The sequence below is a fragment of the Giraffa tippelskirchi genome, chromosome 6, assembly GCF_054371585.1.
Source record: "Giraffa tippelskirchi isolate mGirTip1 chromosome 6, T2T-mGirTip1v1.2.pri, whole genome shotgun sequence".
In the NCBI taxonomy this organism is placed as follows: Eukaryota; Metazoa; Chordata; class Mammalia; order Artiodactyla; family Giraffidae; genus Giraffa; species Giraffa tippelskirchi.
This window is the reverse complement of record NC_137280.1, coordinates 137015434-137021708: the sequence shown is the minus strand read 5'-3', so window position 1 is coordinate 137021708 and position 6275 is coordinate 137015434.

Below are 6275 nucleotides of genomic sequence, written 5' to 3'. Positions count from 1 at the left end.
TTTCTGTTTTGTAAGCAGGTTCATTTGTATCATTTCTTTTCAGATTCCACACATAAGGGATGTCATAGGATGTCTCTACTCCCTAATTTCTGAATGCTGTCTCTGTGTGTGTCTGGAAGATGTCTTAGGAAAGAGTTTCTCTAAGTAGAGCTTGTCATTGGGATTCCTGTGCCTGTGATTGATGGAGAGTGTGCTTCCAGGGGGAACCTGTAAAGGAGTGTGGGAGTCCGAGCAGGAAAAGGGCAGAACTGGGGAAGGATATGGTTTTCAGCTAGCGTCTGGTTTCAGCCTCCTCTCATGAGGAACTCTAGACTGTAAAGTGTACCCCAGAATAAAGCCACCCTTTGGAGATCCCTTGGGATTCCCTGGTGGCTCAGAAGGTAAAGAGTCTGCCTGCGATGCTGGAGACCTGAGTTTGATCCCTGAGTCAGGAAGATTCCCTGGAGAAGAAAGTGGCAACCCACTCCAATATTCTTGCCTGGAAAATCCGATGAATAGAAGAACCTGGCTGGCTCTCATCCATAGCATTGCAAAGAGTCAGACACTACTATGAGACTTCACTTTATTTCTTATTGGTGAGCCCTTATTTGGCAGTCACTGTCTGTAGGCTCCCTGCAGGAGGAAGAGCATGGCTTCCTTCAGGGGGAGTACTACACTCTGGGAGCTGAGGGCAGTGCTCTGAGAAGGGGACAGCTGTGAGCTGTTATCAGCCAACAGTCTCAGCAGCTAGAAGATGGGCACCCAGGCCAGGTAAGGGGAACTGGGTAGAGTACTAACAATTCAACAGTCCCTAACGTGTAGGTGATGACAAGGAGAGTGTGATGAAGACAGTGTTCTCTCAACTTTTACATTATTTGAGATTTGCTGTTTACAAAGCATTTTCACTTATTATTCATTTGGTCTGCATTCAAATACACACACCATCACCACACTACCATCACCATCACCAATACCAATAACATCAACAAAGCAATAGGAGGTAATATTGGTGTTATTTTCTCTATTTTAAAAATTAAATACATGATCCCATGTGGCTTGTCCAGTACACATAGTAACTAGGGAAAATAGGACCTAATTCCTATTTCAGAATGTAGTTTCTATATAAACATCCTTGGTTTCTGTCTTCATAGTTCTTTCAAATAGTATTCAATCTATTTGCTGTATATTTATGTTCCTCTATGTTTAGCCTAAATTTGCAGACCCACTTTAATTTTTCTCAAAACACATATTTCTTCTTTTGCATTTCAGATCGATCTCTCAGTCTTCCTGGTGATTTTGTTCATTTCCATCATATTACATCTTTCTCAGCCAGGGCGCCTTGAAGCCACAGAAGACAGACTAACTAACCATGGCCTAAACAATAGAGATGTTCACTATTTCTTGTAAAAAGTCCAGAGTCCCAGTAGTTCCGTATCAATCCTGTCATCAGTGTCATTAGGACCAAGCTTTCTCCTTCTTCCTCAGCCCCCTCTGGGTGGTGGCTTCCCCCCTCAGGTCAGTCAGCCAGGATGACCAGGAGACTGGTATAGCTCCAGCCTTCACATTCTTGCAAAGGGTCTCATGTGCGGAAGAAGGGCAGTTTCTCTTTAGTCATCCTCTCTCTTTCAGAGAAGAGAGAGGACATTTCTCAGAACTCCCAATTCTCCTCATACCCCATTGACCAAAGTTAGCCATAGAATCTTTCCTTCTAGCAAAGTAAGCTGGGAAATCAAAGACCTGGCATTTCAATTCTGTGTGTGTGTATGTGTGTGTGTGTGTGTGTGTGTGTGTGTGTGTGTGTGTGTGTGTGTGTGTGTGTGTAGGGGCTCTCTGTCAACAAGGAAGGAGTGGCAAGAGTTTTTGGATAGGCAACTAATAGTCTTTCTCTTTAGTACCTATTCTCACCATTAATACACACATATACATGCATGCATGTGGAGGGAGGCGAGATAAAGATAGATAGATAGATGGATCAATAGATAGATTCATTTAGATTACTTCCTTTTTGTGTGTAGCTGATTAGTTCCCTGATGGTGAAGTACCAATTAATGAGGCTTTTGATGCTTTCTTTTTATACTGAAGTTCTGCTAATAGAGCACAATGCGATCTGGTAACTTTGTAACTTTTTAATGAAACTAGGGAATACTTGTCTGAAACCTGTCTTACTCGAGCACACTGTCTACTTGTGGTCTGTGAATGAACAGTTCTGAGGCAGACCTTGGGAAATACACCATCAACAGCTGTGAGTGTCTGTCACCTAGATTACTGTCTTTGGAGAATCATGGGTTGGGATGTATGCACGTTTGAAAGTGTTATGAGGAAAGCAGAAGCAAATGACAGTAAGCATTTACTTCTGGGAGGGCAAGAGTTGATACACACAATTCTGAAACAACTATGGGCAAAATCACAGTTCAATGACAGGAGAGAGAAGTGTCCAGTGTGCCTTCCTCAGATATTACTTGCAACATTAGAAGAAAGATTACGATCAAGAAATGGACTTCTGGAGATCTGCAGGATGCTGGTTTACTTCAAAGTATAAGAAAACCCAATTGGCTGTTGCTTATAATAAAAGGGCTTTTATTGACTCAGATAAATAAGAATAGCTGAACACAGGGATTAACTGATTTCAAGTTCTGCTGGGTAAAGCAATGTTCATCAGGATGCTGTGTTCATCAGCACTGTCATCAGGACCTGGTCAGTGGTCATCCTTCCTCTGTTAACAAGCTTTGCAGATCTATATAGTGGCAAGATGGCATACCAGCTCTGGGTTCACATCCTTTTATGTTCAAATAGGACAAGGAGGAGGAGCTTCTTTTTTTAATACCTTCTTCAAAGGGCCTGCAATGCACTGTTTAGTCAGTTCAAATGAGCCTAAGGAAGGAGCTACTTTAAACTTCAACCTAAGTCACTCTCAAATTAGTGGTGGTGTCTCAACCAAATCAGATAGTCTGTAAATGGGGTTGAGGGTGACTTGCCGGAAGAAGTATGTAGTAGGAAGAATGAACATTGGGCTTTAGACATCTGTCCGCTCTAATGTTTTAAAGGAAAGACTGACCTCTAAAGTCTGGAAAAACTGAAGATCAGCTGGGTTATACTTTTTTGAAAGGGAATTCCACCAGCAAAAGAAAAATTCTCTTGTGCTGGTTTGAATACTTCTCTGAAAGTGGTTGTATTGGGATTCTCACAAACCAAATGGTTTTGTCCCCATGAGCTTTATAGCATGGCAAATAAAAGATTGCAGTACAGTTTCCTACTGCAGCCCGCATGACTTGGGAAAGTGAATCTAAGCTCTCCTAAACCCATCTCCCTGCCAGAGCAAGTGGTAAATAAAACATAAACCACTTTTGTACATGTTTCAAATTTTGGTGTAGATGAAAGGCAATTTACTCGTGGCTCAAAACGAAATTCCTGGCAAAAAGCAAAGCCTATTAACAAATGGAACAGTCCCCTGGTGACAAGATGGAGGCGTGCAACTGGATACATTTGTCATTGTAACTCCAGGGACAGACTTGAGGTATTTTAATCATGCTGAAATAGAATTACAGGTAGAAGCAGCATCCTATTTGATATAGGAAAAACTGCCAGCATTGCTCCTCTGAACAGGTTTCCTTCTATACTTGAGTGATTTGATAAGAGAACTTAATATTCTGCATTCACTTAATTCCTCAGTATCTAAAAACACATAAATGTCAAATCTATTTTTTTTCAAATTCATCTTTCCATCCATATGCTTGCAAATTACTCCTCTGAATGTACTCTTGTAACCAAGCTGTCCTTCTGCTCAAAGACCTTCAGAAGATTTCATTGTCCACAAAACAGCTATGATTCAGTAGCTAAGTATATGAGGCCTTCTGAAGGAGACACCTGAAATATAGACTTCATTTCCACCATTTCTGTATGAACGAGGAGAGGCTAGTTTCTGTTGTGTGTCTTAGTTGTCTACTGTTGTTTAGCAAACAATGACAGACCTCAGAGTTGAAAGCAATGTTCATTTCTTAGCTCCTACTTTCTGTGGGTCAAGAATCTGGGCACAGCTTACTTGTGTCCTCTGCTCAGGGTCTCACAGGCTATAGTCTAGGTACAGGCTAGACTGCTATTCTTTCTGGAGTTTGAGGGCATCTTGCAAGTTTACCTGGTCGCTGGCAGAATTCAATTCCTTGCGGATGTACGTGGGCGAAGGCGTTCTATTCCTGTCTTTCCTGTGACTGTCAGCTAGAGGTCGCTCTTAGCTCCTAAAGGCCCACCATTCTTTGTCACATGGTGTTTTCAGACCACGATTGTTTACATCTTTGACAGCCAGAGTGGGATCTGTTAAGATGGAGTGTAATGTTATATAAGGTGATTGCAGAGATACTTTGCCATCACCTTTGCCATATTTGGTTGGTTAGAAGAGGGTCACTAAAGAGGAGAGGATGACACAAAAGTGAGGATACCATGGGGTGGAAATCATGCAGACTCTCTGAGAATTTTGTCTACCACAATGTGATAACAATCAGCCACTGTATTTCTGTGCCTTAAAACAGTAATGGCTTGTGTCTGTCAAGGGCTGGCTGAGGGCCTTGGCTCTGTGTCTTTGACAGGCAACCAGTCTGAAGGAGGCTCTGACTCCTCACTCCATTGCTGCTCAGGTACGGTAAATGCCATGGAGCAAAACTTGAAAAAAGTGAAAGGGTTAGTCACTTAGTCGTGTCTGACTGTTTGCAACCCCCTGGACTGTAGCCCACCAGGCTCCTCTGCCCGTGGGATTCTCCAGGCAAGAATACTGGAGTGGGTTGCCATTCCCTTCTCCAGGGGAATCTTCCTGACCCAGGGATTGAACCCAGGTCTCCTGAATTGCAAGCAGATTCTTTACCATCTGAGTCACCGAGGAAGCAGCAAATCTTGCTTCTTCTCAAATCTCTATCAAGTGGCTTCTTGTAGTTTTAAGGGGTTGGGAAAAGTACCCCGACATAGCACTGGAACTGTTTGGTGCAGAGCACAAATGAGGACCAACTTCTCTGCCAACAAAATCTCTTCTTGCTGTGTTCTGGATAGAGCCTACTATTTCTCTTTTCAGGGCATTGGTTCATTGTCTTTTCTCAACCAGAATGACCTTTCTGCCACCTTTTGTTTCCAAATTCCTCCTGGTTCAGTGCAAAAGTTACTTCCTCAGTTAAGTAATTTCTGATCTTCCCCATGAAAATTAATTTTCTCTTCTTGGATCTCCCATAACACTCCTCTGTACTTTCTCCATCTGTCTTCTATGGCTTTTATTTTATTCTATCTGCAGAAAATTATAATTTGAAAAGATACACACACCTCTTTGTTCACGGCAGCACTGCTTACAGTAGCCAAGTCATGGAAGCAGCCTCACTGTTCATGAACAGATGAGTGGATAAAGAAGATATATATCTGTCTCTCTCTATATAGGCTCTCTCTATATAAATATAGGCTTTACCCGTATATATAGGCTTCCCAGGTGGCACAGTGGTGAAGAATCTGCTTGCCAATACACAGGGCACAGGAGATGCAAGTTTGATCTCTGGGTTGGGAAGATCCCCTGAAGTAGGTAATGGTAACCCACTACAGTATTCTTGCCTGAAAAGTTTCATGGACAGAGGAGCCTGGTGGGCTACAGTCCATGGGGTCGCAAAGAGTCGGGCAGGACTGAGCACGCAGGCATATGTATGTATATGTGTGTGTCTGTGTGGGTGTGTGCATGTATGAATTATATGGCATTTACAATTTCTTAATTTTATCCCAGCTAAATATTTTAGATGCCTTAGCTCCCTGTTGGATTGTGAACATTTTGAGGATGGGAAACTTGTCTGAGTCACAGCTCTTTACTCTAAGAGTCCAGTATGCAATCCAGGCTATACTCAATGTAGTGATACTGTTGTTGGTTGAGTGAAATTGATCTTACTCCCCCAGAATGTCTATTTACAATGATAGCCAAATTTTGAATTATTTAGGGAAAAGATTTGCCTAGTTGCCTTATTCTATCATAAACTCTTAATTTTTTTCCAGTTAAATTGTTTTCTGAATATAACCTAAATCTCTCCTTAAAGCAGAAAAGCAGTGCATTTTTTTTCCTTCTCATTTCCTCTTGTTTGTCCATAATGAACATCATAGATCACACCACACAGTTGGAAGAACCTTTAAGATTGTCTAGGTCAGTGATTTGAAAGTTTTTGTTTATTTTAAGAAGCTCAATCCTCAATTCAAACGAAACTTAAGCAGAGCACAAAACTATGAAATAGCAACAATAACAACAAAAAGCTGATTATCTGATTGAAATGAGAATGACAAGTTCAGAA